Genomic DNA, 19,611 nt, shown 5'->3' with positions numbered 1-19,611 from the left:
TGTATGTGTATCCATGAGATAAGTTACGTCAAGGAACCTATGGAGTAATTAAGGAAACTTGTTGTATATGTTCCAATAAATGTGTTGTAGGTAATTAAGAGCCTAAAGATGATTTTGTTATCAAAGGAAAGTGGGTGGGCATGACCCCTAATGGGGTCCGTCCAATGGTAGGGTGGTCCTGATTAGCTTGGAGCTTTTCTAAATCAGCAATAGAAATAGAAAGACGATAAATTGACCAACTAGTCGTTAGGTAGAACTGACCTACATTGTCTTAGGAGGTTGGAATGGGATTTTGCCTTATGGATAGGAGGGTTGACGTACCGCACTCTCCTCCATATCCCATTCTCTTTGAACCAAGTGCAGTGGCAAGTCCACTTCAGATCGAGTAATCATGTAGAAGTGGAAACTCAAAATTACTGACGGTAGCTGGCTGTTAGGAGACCCGTCTGATTTTAGGAACCCAAAAATTTAGGTTGATCCTAGTGGGTTTGGTCAGAACTCTTTAGTTGCAATGTAGAATTAGTGGTGTCTAGGTGACAAACCTTGTCATGTTCCAAGGTAGTGCCAGGCAGTGTCATTTGGAAAACCTACTGATGGACTACAAAAAAGGTGCGCCTTGGAATGAGCCTGGTAGACACCTCACATTGGGGACCCTCGTGTACTATGACCACAATAATATCATGTTATCACTTGCCTAGAGAAGTTCTAGAAAAACCTCAATTCATGTTTTTGGATCAATATTTCAAGCCACATGTCTACATAGGACAAAAATATTGTGATTGGATAGGAAATTCTCCTCCAATACATTAGTTTAAATCTTTGGAGCAAATTGAAAGTCAACAAAAAAGTATATAAGGGTGATTTGTTCCTCTAAAAATGTTTATAAGTTTTCATTATCTTATCATATAACATTCCAAGGCAAATACTTCATCTTGCTTTCGACTACAAAACATGGAAGAAGAGTATGGGTGCTCAAGTACCTTTGGACTCTAAGGAAATCAACAACTACTTTGTTATATCTTTGTAGTTGGAGAATGAGGATCCAATGGACATTGGGAAATGTAAGGGAAGCTCTCAAGAGTCTCTTTGCAACCATGGATGTGAGATCCAAAAATTGAGGATTAATAGAAAATTGATTGGAAGAAGAGAGAAAAATCTTATACATGTATAAGCTACCCTAAGAGATCATTGTAAGATTTTCAAAGCCTCGAGCTCACCATTTTTGGAAAATTCTATCCAGGCCTCTTTTTTGCTTCGATTAAATAAACGTTAAAATATTCAAAATAAGGCAAATTGAATTGTGCATCACTAAGCTCATATTCTTTAAGATAGATACAATAGTATCAAAACTAACAATTCAAAAGGAAATAAGAGAATAGTATCAAAACTAACAATTCAAAAGGAAATAAGAGAATAGTATCAAAACTAACAATTCAAAAGGAAATAAGAGAATAAATAAATAATTTACTAAAAATCATTGAGCTTGTATTGATGTTTGACAAACATTAGGTAATGTACAAATACAAGGGCTTTTTTACAAATTTTATCTCAAACATGCCTAGTTGGAATGTTCTTGAGTGTCCTAGGAGATTATGCCCCAACCTCTACCCCTATCTCCTTCCTTGCTATCCTAGGGGAAGTTATTCTAGGGAGGCCTAATGTTCACTCTCCTTGTGGGGTCTTTCATGGTACCTTTTGTGGGGTATTTTGAGCCTACTATGGAGTCTTATTTGGGCCCTATTGTGGTGTCTTATCTCAAGCCTATTGTGGTGACTTCTCTAGGGTCTCGTTTATGTTTTCTTGGGCCTTCTATGGGCTCTTCCTTGGGCTTCCCCCTCTAGAGGTTTTTTCCTTCCTTGTGTTGTGCCCCATTTGATCTAGTTTCTTCATCTAGCTGTCTTTTATTTGATTTGTACCTCCCATTTCATAAATGGTCCTCTCTTCCATGCATTCTAGAGTTGTCTTGCCTGATTCTTGCCTAGGCTTCTTGCATATAGCATGCTTCTATCCTACACTTAGCTTCTTAGCTACAATTGTCTTCTTAGGTGTAGTTGGCTTATTGGCTATAGATGGCTTCTTAGTTGCACTAGGCATATTAGGTGTTGTTGGCTTCTTGGTTGTAGATGGATTCTCAGTCATAGTCAGCTTCTTTGCTAAAAGTGGCATCTTAGTTGTAGTAGGCTTAGCTATTGTTGACATCTTAGTTGCAATAGCTCTTTGGATCTCTAGGAAATCAATTTTTAACATGCCGCGTCAAGAAGAACTTTAATCACTTGAGCACTTACTAGCCATGCATACTCATCTTTGTAGCAATCTCTTTTGTAAGTTGCAAGAACTACAACAACAATAATATAAGGGACAATAAAAGTATATTCTCATATGGGAAATAAACATGTGAATCACTTATAGTAATTCTCTTGTCTCCAAGCGTGACCTTTGCTTGAAGAAATCTCTAGTAATTTGCAATAATCCTCCATCCATAGGAAGAGGTGTCTAGGTGGTGAGGGACTTGAAGGCTATCAACAAAAAATTCATTGTCTCTTGTTAATGAGGGAAACTTCTCCTCAAGAGCAATATAAACCCTCTTTGAAAATATGTTTAATATTTAAATGCTTATCATTATTGGAATTATGTAGAAACTTTAGAACCACAAATAAATGTATGCTTATAGTCACACATCTCAAGCTCATTAAACAAAATTTCCTAAACTTCATGTGTAGAATTGAAACACTCCAATGTGGCCTACATGGACTCAAATATAGAGATGAATAAGGTGTTATGACACAATTCTCAAATATTAAATGGAAAAACATATTCATGTCATGCTAGAGGAGTTTTGAGACCTCGGCCACTTTCTTGATGAGTTGCAAAATTACTTATAGAAAAGCCATCTTAGGGCCTAAGCTAGCCTAAGATAATTCCTTGTGGAATAAGAGGGAATCATGATGGGAGTTGCACAAGATGCTTAAAAGAACTAAGATGTTCCTTGCTAGCTGATACATTTCAGAAGAAGTTCGTTTTAGAAGTTTGCATGCTCAAGCATCCATGCTAAGGTTCTTAGCATACGTGGACCCTGGAGGACATGTGAGATATTAACCTTTCGAGGATAAGAGTTAGAAAGGTGTTTTAAAGAATCACTATGCTCACAAAGATTCATGCTTAGAGCCACAAATGCAAGCTTTTTTGGCAAAGGAGGGCAAAAAGAGAGTTTCCTTGTCTATATGGCATGCATGCTTTAAGTGGCCGAAAAATAGCAGCAAAGAAAGCAAAGGAGGAAAAAGAAAAACGTTCTTTTGGGTCGCCATGCATAGAGGTCTAGACGGGGGGGGGGGGGGAAACAAAAACACTATACTGCATTGGGTTCTAAAAAGACTGTCAAGGCTTGCCTTTAGCAAAGAAAGGGCTATGGTGCAGAGAAGAGGCTCAGCATTAAATGAAAAAAACAATAGTTAGTATCACGCTTTCTGCATTATCAGCATCTCACAATTGCGCTAGAGGAGAAAGAAGAAAGCTAGGCGGCAGAAGCTTGTCGCAATCAGGCTACTCAGTGACAAATAGGTGTACTTGGGGGAAAGCTAGTAATAGGGGAGCACATGGAGGAAATTAGGGGGACTGATCTAGCGGCAATTTTGCTAGAGTCGTCCGAAGAAGGAAAGCGGCACAGGCCAGTCCTAAAGATTATAATCGGAGAGCTCCTTTACCTGACTTGGATCAACAGCTATAGAACATGTTTCCTGATACAAAGGAGAGCCTAGTCGAATCCATAATATCAATCGCTCGCAACTCTCAGAATTCACTGTGAGGCAAGTCTGGAAGGATGTAACCAGAAGGAAGCATCACAGCAATAGAAGCATGTCAATGCTTGAGGAGGATGCGTCAACAGGTCTGTAGTCCTTCCAACCATTGTAGGATGCCACATGATCAAGGGAAGAAGGTAGACATCAAGCATCCTACAATGGTTGGAAGGACTACAGACCTTCTTCCCTTGATCCTACAATGCCACATGATCAAGGGAAGAAGGCACAATTTGAATAGCCAGATAGTTGATGTGAAAAGGTATAGCTCTACAGATTACAGTTGCCTTAGAGGCAAGTGATATGTTGACTGCTGGCGGTTCAGTCATCTCATTTAACAAAGCTGATGGCATCGAGAAGTTCTACGAGCAGCCAGCGAATCTTTGGAAGTCAATAGTTGCTTCCTCTCCAAAGCAAACTCTTTATCCTGCTCTTCCAAAGGTTGCAATACTAACAAACGTCCATGCCACTTATTACTGCCCTATTTCATTACCTTGGAGACAAGAATCTCTAATTATAACGAAATACCTTTCTTTCCTACCCTTCCTATTGATGGTCATTGACCAATTTCATAGCCACCTTTGCCTCTCTATACCATCCAACCAAAAGTTGTAAACTCACCTGTACTATTTCATGAGATTGAAAACAAAGATCCTTATGGCTCATGTACTAAGAACTTTTGGAGAACCATAATCTTTTAACTCTTGAGGGCATACTAAAGGCTCATTTTAAGGCTGTATAACCTTTCATATGGAGCTCCACTTGCAATAATAGCTTGGTTCTTAAGGCTGAAGGGCTTATCATTGGCTCTCTCCTTTCTTTCATCTTGCTTTGCAGTTGATCCTCTGTGAATTTATGGCTTGATACAACCATCCTTCGACATCAAAGGTGAACCTAACATGAAGCCACAACCTGAGCATTGGCGAGATGGAAGACTCAACTTCCTTGAAAGATCCATCAATGTCCAAAGAGATGAAGTACCTTCTTCATACACTTATGGAACAACAACATCAACACCATTAATAATAGATGTTGTAATAGATGCAATTAAAAGCCAATGCACAATATGAGGCTACCCCTTTGAAAGCTATAAAGGAGATAGAAAGCCAAAGGTAGCTTTTTAATGGCCACAATGTTACAAGATACTTGAAGCTCTATGCATCAAATATGGATTTTTTGGTGTACATACTCACATGCTGAGCGAATTTTTTGTGCAACTTGTTACTTCTTTCTTTAAAGCCACGCATCAATGAATTGTATGATGTGAGTCCTAGTTGGATTGCTTTTCCCTCCTCCATTTTATTATGTCACCTAAACATTCATCATATTGATGTCCACATGAGAAAGGTAGCAAGTATCGATGCCTACATCCATTGAGTGGCATTGTATCTTTATTGTCTCTTGTCATGGTTATGGATTCCATTTTCCATGCACCATCTATTTGACTTCTTTTGGAGTGTTCCTCTTTTGCTTCATGTGTTTCTATTTTCTCTTTTGTTTGTGTAGACTATGGCATCTATTTCTCATGCTTTCATTGTTGTACCCCACTTTGACAAATCTCCCTAGTCATACACATTGAACATAGATGTCCTCCAAGAATACTTGCAAGAAAACACAAGAAAAGATGTACTACACTAGAGGTTCTCCACATATAATCAGTTTTCACTCTAGGGGTGGACTCTATTTATCATTGTCTGGCCTATCAGCTCCCTCAAAAACTTGTAATTTTATCAACTATACCTATGTTTTTCTATTGTGATCACCTTCCACACTACATTGACAACATTTAGTGCTACTACTTCTTATGTTTTGATTTTTAGCATGTGTGTTTTTAAATTTTTTATCTTCTTCAAGCTGGGTTATAGTGTTTTTAGGCTACTTTTACTATCTTTGGTTCTTTCTGGTTGGATTTTGTTGATTTAATCAACTTATCTAGTCACACTTTGTCTTCTTACAAGAGTTATTTTGTGATCAACCACTCTTGACACTGTGTGAACCTGTACTTCATGTAGTTTGTGTTGTTCTTAGCTGTATTCTCTCTCTCTATTATTTATCTTCTCATCCTATCCTCTTCAAATGGCTCCTTCATGTTGTTCTACTAATGACAAAATTTATGGCCTTGAGTACTTAACATGGAATATTGTTATGAACATGATGGTTTGTGTAGAAGCAATTATGGTACATTTTTTTAAATAGCTATTGAATTTCCTAAACTTCCCACTAATCTTCCCCATGATTGGGACTAGGAAAACCACCAAGAAGCTATGCTTACATGGGATTCTGCTGATGCCCATGCATATTCTACTATTCTTCATTATATATCTAAAGAAGTTCTATTAGTGGTGTACACCTTCTACAAGACAACTTTAGTGATATGGGCAAAGCTTTAGATGTTGTATGAGGCTATTGTATGAGGCTCCCTCGACCATGTGTGCAATTATCGTTTATTGATAGGACCAACTAATGAAATTTGAGCCAAAGGACACTATCCACTCATTCTTGCTTTGTGTTACACAGGTACAATATAAGCTTCTTCATAGGTAGCTCATGCTTCAAGAGGCTCACCTTCTGTTGATTATGCAAGCTCTCTCCAAAGTTTGATGGAATAGCTAATACTTTACAAGCCTAGACATCATTGATGCTAGTGAGCTTTACACACATGTCCTCAATGTGGCTTGAGCATGAGTTGTCTTTGCGGTTATAGGGAAGACTTCCATCCCAGTATGATGGCTCTAATGAGGCATTTGAGCTTCAAAGAGGGATTATTACTCTAGGGTATTATCACTGTGGTTAGAAGGAACATTTGTGGAATGATTGTAAAGAATTAGTGGCTTCAAGGAAGAAGATGGAGAAGAAGTGGAAGCAAGATATGGACTCCTTTGTAGACTCTTCTGCCTCCTTCGACTTTGCCTTAGATTCTTTAGCAAATGCTAAGGTGCATGTGTAGAAGGGATTTTCTTCTTTAAATCAAGGGAAGGGATTTACTGGCCCTCCCTACTACTTTTTAGTACAGGATGTTGTCATCCCTCACACAACTATCCATTGCTAGAGTGGGAGTATGAGAGGGTTGTGAGGTGGGATTGTTGAGCCTCATCTATATCATTATATATGGTGCGCAGATCGGACGCAGGTAGCTCACGTAGTGAATTCCCAAAGGTCCCCAAGAACAAAGCACTCTACTTTTTAGCACAAAAACCAATGTAAAAACAAGCACGACATGAGACAAGAGACAAATTGGGTTGAATCTCCCCCATGCCTTGTGTGAGCGCTTCACAAAGCATGTATTTAATATATATTTTCAATCTTTTTGCTCAAAAATAGCCCAATTACAAAAATATACAAGCTTTTAGCTTTTGAGTTTGCTTTCTACCAAAAATAGGAAAATAAAGCTAATGGACGGTGCCCAAAGAGTCTGGCACGCCCAATCTCAATGTCCAAATAAAAATAACATATCCAGGCGCATAAGCGCATACAAAATAATAATAAATAGTCGATGTCTCTATAGACATAATCAAAATATAGGCGTGGCGCCTATCAAAATATAGTCCAAAGATCGGAAACCCGCTAGACTCCAATGCTTTCCTCCGCCACTGCTGCTATCTCTACACATCAACTGAAGCATTCACAATCGTTAGTAAAATAACACAATTAAACCGACAAAAGTGAATACCTAGCAGTCTTCAGCTACATAAATAAATCAACTGGTTAGAAATAAATCCTAACCTTAATTTATTACGAGTGCGCACTCTAAACTCATAAACGTTTATTAATTTAATATGCATTTTGCGGAATCACCCGCTATGGAATCACCCATGTACACACTAAATTAATGAAACGCCCGAAAAGGACAGGCGTCCCCATCAACTTCTTGCACAAAGAATCCTCTTTGCGTATGAGCCCCGGTCATCTAAGTTTACGGAATCCACCGTAAAACCTCACGGAATCCACCGTGGAATATGCCTCCTGGCATCATACCCCCGGGGTGGGATAGCAATTGACCTCAATTGCTATTAGCTCAATGTGGAGCTAACAGAGTGGGGAAAGCATTTAGGTCTCTAGCGTGCATCCATTGTGCTTCTTCTACAGGATGGTTCTTAAATTTCACTAGATATCTAGAATACCTTCGGCCAGTTCTAGTGGTCATGTAGTCAGTATCTATGATGGCTTCTGGTTCAAGTATTTCAGTCTCTTCTTCTAGTAAAGGTGGGTTTTCATAGACAGGGTGGATAGGTAATTGTCCTCTAAATGGTCTCAATAAACTAATATGGAAGGTATTATGAATTTTCCAATGTGATGGCAGTTCTAACTTGAATGCATTGTCATTAATCTTATGAATGATTCTAAATGGTCCGTAGAATCTAGGGGCTAATTTGACAACTGGATGTCTATCTATACTTTGCAGTCTACACTTTTCTATTCTAAGCCAAACATAATCATCAATTTTGAAATTCATGGCTTGTCTTTTCTTGTTGGCTTGTTTGGTATATGATTGTTGGGCTTTAGCAATCATATCCTTTACCTCATCAAAAATAGTGTTATGCATAACAGCAATATCATCGGCACTTTGTATTCTATTAGACAAAGATGCAACAGGTGTAGATAATCTATGTCCATAAATAACTTCAAAAGGTGCTTTCTTTGTAGATGTGTGAGGTGTATTGTTATATGCAAATTGTAATAAATGTAAATGAGTATCCCATGTCTGAGGTTTAGAGATAGTGTATGCACGTAAAAGATCTAAAATAGTGCTATTTGTGGCTTCTGTTTGTCCATTTGTTTCTGGATGAAATGCAGATGAGAAATCAATCTTTGTGCCTAGATTTGCAAACAGTGTAATCCAGAAATTATTACAAAATCTAGAATCTCTATCTGAAATAATCACTTTCGGCAATCCATGGTTAGTAAAAATAGTTTTCAAAAATAACTGTGCTGCTTGTGATGCTGTTAAAGTTTTCTTACATGCAATGAAATATGCTTGCTTACTAAATCTATCTACAATTGTCCAAATCATGTCATGGTTAGATTTAGTATTTGGTAAGCCAGTAATGAAATCCATAGATATATGTTCCCAAGGTTTAGATGGAATGGATAAAGGCATTAATAACCCATACTGTTTACCATGATGTCTCTTTATTCTTTGACAAATCAAACATTCAGATACAAAATTAGATACATCTGCATCCATATGCGGCCAATAAAAATCTTCAGTTAACATGCGTAATGTAGAAATGATACCTCTATGACCTTGATATGGGGGACAATGAATTTCATTCAAAACAAAAGATCGGAATGGAATAGTAACACACAGTCTCTTTTCAAAGAACATGAATCCATCATTATATGACAATGAATCAACAGGAATGAAATTATTTTGAACTAATTTTTGCCAATCAGAATGAAAAGTAATATCCTGGTGATATGTGTCTTTCATAGCAATCAAAGAATCAAAAGATATGATAGAAATGTTATGAATTGCAGGTCTTCTACTTAATGCATCAGCAACTACATTTTCTTTTCCAGGTTGGTATTGAATGATAGGATGGAAACTTTGAATGAATGAAGCCCATTTGATATGACGGTCAGAAATTTGGGGTTGGCTAAGTAGATGTCTAATGCTTTGCTGGTCAGTTTTTATCATGAATTCTGAACCCATTAAATAATGCTTCCATTGTTTCAATGCTTGTACAACTGCTAAGAGTTCCTTGTCATAAGTGGAATATTTAAGCTCAGAGGGTTTCAGCTTAGAACTAGAATATGCTATTGGATGGTTGTCTTGCATTAACACGGCTCCTATTCCTGATCCGCTAGCATCAGTCACGACTAAAAAGAATGGTCTATTAAAGTCAGGCAATTGTAGGACAGGGGCGTTGGTCAATGCACGTTTAAGTAAATCAAAGGATTTCTGCTGGTTTTCAGTCCATTGATAAACAATACCTTTCTTAAGAAGTTTGGTCAGTGGTAAAGCAAGTAATGAGAAATTACGTACAAACTTCCTATAGAAACTAGCAAGACCAAGGAATGAACGTAATTCATGTACATTTTTAGGAATAGGCCAATGCAATATTGCGTCAATTTTCTTAGGATCAACTTTTATTCCTTCTTCTGATACAATATGACCTAGATATTCTATTTCTGTCTTAAAGAATTCACTCTTGTCAGGATTTGCAAACAATTGATTTTCTTTCAGTAATTGAAAAACTAATGATAAATGCTCATAATGCTCTTTTTCACTTTGACTGAACACTAAAATATCATCAAAGAAAACAATCACACAATATTGATATTTTAGAAAAATACGATTCATCATTCTACTGAAAGTAGCAGGTGCATTAGTTAATCCGAATGGCATAACTAAGAATTCGTAATGGCCAAACTGTGTCCTGAATGCAGTCTTAAATATGTCGGATCTATCTAGCCTCACCTGATGATATCCAGATTTAAGGTCAATTTTACTAAATATAGAAGATCCTTGCAGTTTGTCCATAAGGTCATCAACTCTAGGTATAGGATACCTATTCTTTACAGTGATCTTGTTTAATGCTCGGTAGTCAATACACATCCGATAAGTATTATTCTTTTTCTTGACTAAGAGCACAGGTGCACCGAATGGAGAACTGCTAGGTCGAATTAAGCCTCTATTTAGTAATTCTTCTACTTGACTCTGGATTTCTTTTTGCTCTATTTGATTGTGCCTATATGGGGCTTTGCAAGGTGGTTGTGTGCTAGGTATTAGGTCAATCTTATGGTCTTCTGGTCGTGATGGAGGTAAACCTGGTGGTAGGTCTTCTGTGAAACAATCCTTAAAATATGCAAGAAATTCCTTATGTCTAGGGTGCATATGAGTTTCTTTTGCGTGCAATTCATTCACCCAAATGAGATATGATTTAGTATTCTTGCGTAGTGCACGTTTTGCTTGAGTATGCGAAAGCAGTGGAAACATATGAGATGCATGCATACCAAATAATGTAATAGATTTTCCTTGAAAATTAATATTCATTGTGTGTGTGGAATAATCTATATTGGGATTATGTTGGTGTCTCCATGGCATTCCTAGAATAATGTCACTAGACTGTAATGGGACAACTAAGAAATTTCTTCTTTCAATATATGGACCAATTTGAATTTCTAAATTTTGAACTTCTTGTGTGCCATTGTACCTAGTGCCTAAAAATGCAGCTTTTATGCGATAATGCGTAGGTACTGTATGCAATTTCAATTCCTTTACCAATTTTGCTGAAATAAAATCATGCGTACTACCGTCATCATGCAATACAGTTCTTTCTTTTCCATGCACCATACATTTCATAGTCAACAATGAATGTAAAGTAGGCATACCTAGTAAAGTGTCGGAAGTAGTAGTAGGATCATCTTCTTCTTCAGTGAAATCCGGCATATCCTCATGCTCGTCTTCGTCCATAGCTCCAAGGTAGTTGATATGTGCTAATGGCTTCTTTGAATGACAATTTGCTGCGAGATGGCCTGGCTGGTGGCACTTGTAGCATACTATTGGCTTGGCTTTGGTCACATTATTTCCAATGGCTGGGAGTCTGGGTATATTTGGATTTGCTTGTTGGATAGGCTTAGGATTTGGATTGACAGTGGATGGTAATGCGGGTGGTTTAGGCCAATTCTTGCGGAAAGGTGGTGATGAAAAACGACCTGGATTAAACCTTCTGAAATTTGAATTGAATTGTTTAGATCCATAATTACCGTTTGCTTGGAATGGCTGTGGTCGTCGATCTCTTCCACGTAACTTATCTTCAGTGTCGTGAGCTAAGGAGATAGCATCTTCAAGGGTAGCAGGCTTGAACATATTCACCTCAGCGTAGTAATGTCCAAGAAGTCCAGACATGTACTTCCGCTTATGTGTCGTCTCTGGTACGTCTTCAAGCATGCGTAGCTGTAGAAGTGCATTCCAAAAACGCTCTGTATACTGTGGTATAGGCTCACGGTCGCGTTGTTGAAGTAAATCCCATTGCTTGATTGACTTCTCATGAAATTGCGGTGGAAGGAAATTTTGCATGAACTTCTTCTTGAAATCTTCCCATGTAGCAGGACATTCTATGCTCTTGCGGACGACAGTCCACCAAAGTGATGCTCTATCTATCAGATGATTAGTAACACACTTGATTTTATCTTTCTCAGGATAAGTTTCCTCATGGAAATAGTCATCAAACTAGCTAATGAATGATAAAACAGTCTTTCCTTCTCTTATGCCATTGAAAGTGCCAAACTTGAAACTTCGTTTACTTATCTTGGATTCCTTGCGAATGGTTTGTGCTTCAAGAGTGGCGTCGATGGTACGGCGTATCAAATCTTCAGCTTGAGGTTCTTCTTTATCAGTGGACGCTCCTTGTAGCTTTGTCAATTGCGCTTGCAAGGCTTGCCTAGCTCTTCGCTCTTCGTCCAATTGTAACATGATAAGTTCCAGCTTTTGCTCCATGGTAGGCTCGGGTAGGTCGTCTTCAGCCATAGGATCATCCATATGTGGGGTAGTCATCCTGTAAAACTCAACAAACCTTTCTCACTCAAAATCAGTTAGCGGGATGAGCGTAGCTCAAATTTGGGGTTACAAGGCTATGTATTTTGGGTATTTTCTTCTTCAATTTTCAGAAATTCTAAAATATTTCTGTCGCTGTTTGCTGAAAGTACTTCAACGAACTTGCAGATAGGTAAAACAGCTTGCTGCGAACAACTTTCCAGTTCAGAGTTTTTGCAAACGAACAAGTCTTCTAGGAGTTTCGAGCGTTAATCAGTTCTGATTTAGTCTGACTTGCAGAGTTGCAGACTTAACAGACTTGCAAGGTTGTTGACTTGCTGAACTTAGCTGACTTGCAGGACTTGCAGTACTTGATTAGTGTCGACTTGCGAAACTTGTCTTCTGGAGTGCGTGACCCGGAGTTTGTCGACTTTGTTGCTCTGTGTGACTTGTATAACTTGATGAGAGCTTAAGGATTTAAGCTTAATAGTTTAAGCTATGAAGGGGGGGGGCTTAATTGAAGAAAAAACGGCGCAGGATATGAGGACGTGGGCAGCCGTTTTATGCCGTCGCGGATTTCGCGGACATATTCAGATACCTCGTTGATTTCGTGGGTCTTCTCCAATTTCTTAAGCCTTTACACTTCAATACTAAGCTTTTTGAAGCAAAAGATATGGCTTCTTACTGTATTATCCACGATTTGATGAAGAGAATTGATGAGTGGTCCTCCGCCGACAGAGATCGGTCCTTCGCGATCTGACAGTAGAAATAGGGGTTCTTGATCGCCAGAAGTCTGCCTGTATCGACGGTTCGCGACGAGATTGACTGTAGAGGCCGTTTGTTCCTGGAGCTCCGCCTTCGCCCGAGATTGGTAGCGATTGGAAGCCCTTGATCTCTGCTCCGCTCTGATACCACTGGTGCGCAGATCGGACGCAGGTAGCTCACGTAGTGAATTCCCAAGGGTCCCCAAGAACAAAGCACTCTACTTTTTAGCACAAAAACCAATGTAAAAACAAGCACGACATGAGACAAGAGACAAATTGGGTTGAATCTCCCCCATGCCTTGTGTGAGCGCTTCACAAAGCATGTATTTAATATATATTTTCAATCTTTTTGCTCAAAAATAGCCCAATTACAAAAATATACAAGCTTTTAGCTTTTGAGTTTGCTTTCTACCAAAAATAGGAAAATAAAGCTAATGGACGGTGCCCAAAGAGTCTGGCACGCCCAATCTCAATGTCCAAATAAAAATAACATATCCAGGCGCATAAGCGCATACAAAATAATAATAAATAGTCGATGTCTCTATAGACATAATCAAAATATAGGCGTGGCGCCTATCAAAATATAGTCCAAAGATCGGAAACCCGCTAGACTCCAATGCTTTCCTCCGCCACTGCTGCTATCTCTACACATCAACTGAAGCATTCACAATCGTTAGTAAAATAACACAATTAAACCGACAAAAGTGAATACCTAGCAGTCTTCAGCTACATAAATAAATCAACTGGTTAGAAATAAATCCTAACCTTAATTTATTACGAGTGCGCACTCTAAACTCATAAACGTTTATTAATTTAATATGCATTTTGCGGAATCACCCGCTATGGAATCACCCATGTACACACTAAATTAATGAAACGCCCGAAAAGGACAGGCGTCCCCATCAACTTCTCGCACAAAGAATCCTCTTTGCGTATGAGCCCCGGTCATCTAAGTTTACGGAATCCACCGTAAAACCTCACGGAATCCACCGTGGAATATGCCTCCTGGCATCAATATAGGTGCACATGTTTGGGAGAGGGACTTCCATGACACATCGACTAATGTCTTAGAAGTTTTGAAAACCTAGAGTTCGGATTTACATCCAGGTCCATAATGGACTATTTCTTGAGAGAGAGTAAGATTGGCTTGTAGTTTGAGCTCACATGAGGGGACGATTTGGTAGTCTCAAGGAATCCATGGTCACATATGCTAGACTATTACTTGAGAGAGAGTGAGATTGGCTTCTAGTTTGAGCTCACATGAGGGAACACTTTTGTAGTCTCAAGGAATCCATGGTGACATATACTCAAAGGGATTTTTTGATAGGATGATCATGTATGCTACTACAAGGCATTATTAAAAGACACAAAGCAGTGCTATGCTTCTTGTCTATTTTTTAGCAGCTCTGCTGGTACGATCAACATCAGCATCAAGTTCTCTCTGAGACACCTCAATGGTGGCTTGATCACACATTGTGTGGATATCCATGGTTCTACTTTGGTGGTCCCTATTGTATGGACTATCATGAGTCATGATGATTGTATCATTGCATTGTATTAGATCACCCATGCTTTGAGAGAGGGTATTAGCTATCTAGTTGGTTCATGAATGAGTCTAGGCATGTGCCTTAATAGGACACATATTACTTATTATTTTAGGAATTTTTATATGTCATTATGATGATAATAATGGAATTTATTGAACCAAAATTAAAATGTAGCCAAGTTGATCACATTGTTGGCTTATTTATCTAGCTTCCTCCTCCATAGTCTAGTCATTCATCATCCAGTAGATTCCTTTACAAGCCCTATTGAAGAGAGAGAGCCAATTCTAGTGTCCACAAAACCACTAACTTATCGTTGTATGTGACTATCTCGTATTTGATATATATATTCCATTTCTCAAGTATCTCTTTGAGTTCTCTCTTTATAGTGTTCTTTTGTCTTCTTTTGTTTTCTCCTTTCTCTCATGTTGTGCCATCTATTACACAATCTTCTATACTTCCATCACTACACCCACTTTTGACATAGTAGAGCAACAAGGAGGTTCTATTTGGAGATGATAAGAGGAGAACATAAAGCAAAGAAAAGAAGCATAGATTTAGAGAGAGAGTATAGCATAGACTACACTTCATGATTCCACATGGCAATGTGTCACAAAAAAGTTGATTAGGAAAAAAAAATCAATCTACTACAAATATGGATCAAACATAGTTAAGTGAAGGAGAAACGGTCGCAACACAATCACCTAGCCTAGAAATGCATTAAAAGTGGTAAATTCCGAGTTGAATTTGAAAAATGGAGACTCTTTAGGCAATAATCATAGAAACATGATATTAAACAAGCCAAAACAAAGGCAAGGTAAGCCTTAGATACAACAAAATAAACATTAAATAATAGTTTAAAGAAAAATATAAACTACTAAAGAAAAGCAATTATGTTAGAAGGTTGGAAATAGGACATATTGGTCAATAGTAGGTCCCTTGGAAGAGACTAATTAGAAAATAGCAATTGGCAGACTTACAATGATAGAAAAGGACATTTCAAGACCTAACATAGACACTTTTTAATATCATGTTAGAATTGGATGTAGCGATGGAACTGTAGCAGGTTATTATAATATACTACACAATACAAGAAGGAATAAAGAGAGACTATAAGAAAAGAGAATCAAAAGAACATTGGAAAATGAATAACTTAAAGATATGCTCAGGAAATGGAATCCATAACTAAATATGAGATACTCATGTATAATGGTGAGTCGCTAGCTATGTGCCCATTGAAAGTGACTCCCTCTCTCCAATAGGACTTCATCTAGAAGACAAAAAGTGAATGAGTGACTAAGAAGGGAGTCTATGAATAAATAGGTAAAAGATAGGCCTAAAATTGGATAAGGTCTGCTATATTATTGGCATCAAAATGGCCAAAAATAATAGTTGACTGATAAATAATGGTAGGTGACCAAAATTAGAGACTAATAAACTAGCACCCACTAAGACCAGCATGCAAAAAGAAATGCATTGTCCACAAATATCCTCTCTCAAATCATGGGTGATGTAGTCTTATAGGATATAAACTGATCATGAATCATCATAGCACATACAAAAAGGACCATTAAAATAGGACCATGGATACCCAAGCAATGAGTGGCCAACCCACTAGAAAGATGCCTTAGAGAGAACATGATGTTGATATCAATTGTACTAGCTCCTGAAAATAGAGAAGAGTCATAGTAGCTCTCTATGTTTATCAATAATGTCTCATAGTAGCATACATCCAACAATGCCCTAAGCATACATGACCATGGATTTTCGGTCTTGAGCCACACTACTAAAGTGGGCTTGGACTAGGAGCCAATCCCACTCTCCATTAAGAAACAACCCATCATTAACCTAGATGTAAATCCTAGCTCTAGGATTTGAAACCTACTAGCAATCCATAAGGGAATCCCTATATGGACCCTTTGTACTTTTGTACTAGCGATGCTAAAGGGACATCCCTATATGAACCATTTGCACTTTTATACTTGTGTAGCTGAGGTTCAACTATCCCACCTCACTACCCTCCTCTCATACTCTCTCTTTGGCATTGGAGAGTTGTAAGACATGACCACATCACCTATAGTAGAAGGCAGTAGAAGGCAGCAAAAGGAGGGGTTTCCAAGCCTTTTCCCTTTCCATAAAATATGATCCCTTATCCACCTTGGCATAAGGATTGAAATTGAAGTCAAAGGAGGATGAGGATGAAACATAGAATCTATAATGCTTAGCTCTACTATCAATGCATTTTCCCTTACTAAAAATACTCTATTTGATATTGAATTTTCTATTATAACAACACTCTTCCTCACTCTACCTACTGTACCTCTACTACATTTAATGTTGTCCTAGCATTTATGATAGCTATATCTTCATTTATGACACCTATACTTACATCTGTAGTAGCTATCTAATCAATCCCTACAATAAATAAACATTTTCAGTAGCTAATTCATCATTCACTTCATCTTCTATCATGTCCTCTTCATTGTCAAACCATACCCTCGATAGCATTTTAGCAATTGGGTTATCCCTTCCTGTAATATGTTGCACTTCATGATTTCATGACTTTATATAGGTTATCCACCACAACAAAGCAATGTGTGGTGTTACACAATTGGAAATCTTCCCCAATAATGGAAAAGTAATCAATCTCAATAATCACATGAGCATCCATAAAATATTTAGTATCACATTTAAGGGCTACCACAATTCCCCAAAGTTCTTGCTTAACTTTTGGATATCATATTTTCCTCCTAGTAAGCACCTTCACACAGAATATGATGGCATACCTATTTTCTTCATCATCATTCTATCCAATTGCTCACCTAATTCCAATTGGGCTCATATCCACTAAAAGAATAATAGGATTTCCATTTGAGTAGTCCACCTTTCTCAATGTACGAGCATACTTTAATAGTCCTTTCAATTTTCACATTGCTTTAGTATTCTTCTTTTCCCAATAGAATATCTTCCCCTTCCTCTCAACAATTAATAGAGTTTATCGGCCACATGTGCAAAGTGAGGAATCCATATGAGATAGAAAAAACATGCACCCAAAAACCTTCTGACTTTGGAAATTGACTTTTGACACACTAGAGTAAGTCTCATTCAACCAAACAATTCCATCAATCTTTGCTAGCAAGGCTTTCTACTCATAGGGGCCACACAAATGACCTACAATCAACACCTCTTCAACACCAAACATAGACTACTGATGTGATAGAGTTAAATGAATTTCTTCCAAGTGAGTCAAAATCTTCTTGCAATCTTTAATATGATTGGCAACAAATATCTTGTAGCCATTCTCATCCAACTTCTCATTCTTTTCATGCACTTCACAATCCTTGACTAGTACTGTTGAGATGACAAGCTTAACACATGTGGATATTAATGATGGACTGCCTGGTTAGATGGATCCACACGTCTACACTTAGCACATTGGTGGTCATTATGACTCTCACATGGCCACTGACTCATTACTTATTATATTCAGGTTGTTACACCTATTTACAAGCTGGCGTAGTTATAGCGCCAATCAACTAGTGTAGTCAGTTATGCATTGTTTGACTTAGTAGGCCACTTTCCTTTATGTTGTATCTTATCTATACTTTGTGTACATTGTAAAGTGTGTGTAAGAAGAAGAAGAAATCAGCAAGAAAATATTTTGGCTTCCATATCTCTTCTTGTCTCTTAAGTGAGCTTCTCCTTGTGCATTCTGTGTGTGTTCGGCACAACATCTTTGAGCAAGTCTCCCCACCACGCAATTCTTGACAAGTACATCATCAAGAAATTACATAATAAGATGGGAAAAAAAGTTTGATAAAACCTTATTCATTGCATTCATCATGTGGGAAACAAAATTTGTTGCTCCTTGTGAAAGGGTACACATGCACACCAAACCCAATGGTGACTTCATAGTAGTAACATCTTGAATTTCTAGTGCCACATAAAACCAATAATATCCTAAATATAGATCCCCTATTGAATAGATAGCATTACAAGAAAATGCTTCAACAAACTCATCTACAATAGGCTATGCACCAACATTCCTTATCGTGACTTTGTTGACCAATTGTATATCTTGAATGAATTGCAATGCCCCTTTTTTTGTACAATAAACCAAATGTTAGAATATGGAGTTGAGGATGGGTCAAAAAATATTATCCCAATTTTCTAATTTACCAACTTTATTAGCTTAGGAAAGAAAGCCCAAGGCATAGAAATTGGTGATAAAATCCATGGCTCATGCAAAACTATAAAAATGACCATGGGAGCGGCAACAGTCAGATCAAGACAACCAATTTCAGCACATTAAAATGGAAAAGCATTTCCATGCTTTGTCAACATCTTCATGAAACATTCTTTCTCTGTAGGTAAAAGAAGCCCATCACACCCAACTTTCAACTCCTCGAATATATTAGCAATAAATTTAAGTGCTACTCCTTTCGAATCCCTTAAACTTGGCTGCTTGGAGATTGTCTTATGCATGCTATTACTTTAGGGGGTAAAGAGAAATCAACCCACTTAACCTTTTGGTCAATAGTTTTATGCTTCATCTTCATAAATGCTTGACCTCAATTTTGCAACCTTTACATACTTATTCAACCAATTCTTTTATGACTTTAGACATGTCCAAAGTACATACATGTGTGACATAGATCTTAGCCATATTTCTAGTATTAATGATTGTTGTAAATTTAGGCAAAGTATCATAAAAAATAATCCCATAAAATTATAGCCCTAAAAAACAATAATCTGCAGCCAAATTTCCATATTTATTAATCTCTTTTTCATCATTATGCATATACATTCTTTCAACCTTGCACATCACTTCAATTCTCTTGAAAGTCCTCAAACCATGTGCTATCCATACATGAAAACCAATAGTAAAAACATATTCCTCTTTATTAGGAGACACAAATATCATCTAGACAACACTATCATAGCCTCCTTTTATAAGAGTGCCAGCTAAGAATCCTTAAACTCTTTGGCATTCAATGTTACTAAATAATCCTTGAGAGTCTCTCTATTAT

Source organism: Lygodium microphyllum, chromosome 24 (assembly GCF_053477565.2).
Source record: "Lygodium microphyllum isolate KBCC chromosome 24, Lygodium_microphyllum_v1.1.10, whole genome shotgun sequence".
Taxonomy (NCBI): Eukaryota; Viridiplantae; Streptophyta; class Polypodiopsida; order Schizaeales; family Lygodiaceae; genus Lygodium; species Lygodium microphyllum.
Note: the sequence above shows the minus strand (reverse complement) of the source record.